At 44.7% G+C, this 1417-nt stretch overlaps 1 protein-coding gene across 3 annotated transcripts in view; it reads left to right on the plus strand.

The window, feature by feature from the left end:
• KNL1 (kinetochore scaffold 1) overlaps nt 1–1417 on the plus strand; it is a 41868-nt gene that overhangs the window by 16898 nt on the left and 23553 nt on the right. The window lies entirely within an intron of this gene.

Genomic DNA, 1417 nt, shown 5'->3' on the forward strand with positions numbered 1-1417 from the left:
TGGGTACAGTGGTTCATGCTCATAATCCCAGCGCTTTGGGAGACCAGAGCAAGAAGATCACTTGAGCCTAGGAGTTTGAGACCAGCTTGGCAACATAGCAAAACTCCATACCTAAAAAAAACTTTTTTGGCCAGGTGTGATGGCTCACGCCTCTAATCCCAGCACGTTGGGAGGCTGAGGTGGGTGGATCACCTGAGGTCAGGAGTTCGAGACCAGCCTGGCCAACATGGTGAAACTTTGTCTCTGCTGAAAATACACAGCTGGACGTGGTGGTGCACACCTATAATCCAGGCTACTCGAAAGGCTAAGCAGTAGAATCACTTGAACCCAGGAGGTGGAGGTTGCAGTGAGCCATGATGGTGCCACTGCACTCCAGCCTGGGCAACAAGAGGGAAACTTCATCTCAAAAAAAAGGAATGGTAGCTGGCATGCACCTGTAGTCCCAGCTACTTGGCAGGCTGAGGTCAGGGATTGCTTGATCCAAGAAGGCTGAGGCTGCAGGGAGCCATAATCATGCCATTAAAGTGTAGCCTATGCGACAGCCAGACCCCAACTCAAAAAAAAAAAAAGGCTAGTTGTAGCCGGGCACAGTGGCTCACATCTGTAATCCCAGTGCTTTGTAGGTTGAGGCAGGAGAATCATTTGAGGCCAGGAATTTGATACTATCCTGGGCAACATAGCAAGACCCCATCTCTACAAAAAATTTCAAAATTATCGCCATGTCTGCATAGTGATACACAACTGTAATTCTAGCTACTAGAAAAGATGAGCAGGGAAGATTGCTTGAGCCTAGGAATTGGAGGTTCAGTTGTGGGGTTTTGTTTGATTTTTATAAATAAGGAGCTGACTTGATTTTTTTCTTTTCTTTTTTCTTTTTCTTTTTTTGAGATAGAGTCTTGCCCTGTTGCCCAGGCTGGAGTGCAGTGACACAATCTCGGCTCACTGCAACCTACGCCTTCTGGGCTCAAGCAATTCTCCTGCCTTATCCTCCCAAGTAGCTGGGACTACAGATGTGTGCCATCACGCCCATTTAATTTTTGTATTTTTAGTAGAGATGGAGTTTCATCTTATTGGCCAGGCTGGTCTCAAACTGCTGACCTCAAGTAATCCACCCACTGCCTCCCAGAGTGCTGGGAATACAGGTGTGATCCACTGTGCCTGGCCCCAATTTGATTTTTTTCAATACTGCGTCAAGGACATCAAAGCCATTGGATTAGTGCTATAAAACATTTTTAAATAACCCAGTTTTCACTGCCTTATTTTATAAATGGAGGATATGTCAGAAAAGTTTGAGTTCAGCCTGGGATAGAGTAAGGATTATGGCTAGAGAATGGGAATAGTTACAAGGAAACTGGCTTAAAAAGAAAAATTAAAAAGGGTTCCTGGTAAGTTTGAATTTTTAGGTAGTATTTATTTT

Source organism: Cebus imitator, unplaced genomic scaffold, assembly GCF_001604975.1.
Source record: "Cebus imitator isolate Cc_AM_T3 unplaced genomic scaffold, Cebus_imitator-1.0 Scaffold70, whole genome shotgun sequence".
Classification (NCBI taxonomy): Eukaryota; Metazoa; Chordata; class Mammalia; order Primates; family Cebidae; genus Cebus; species Cebus imitator.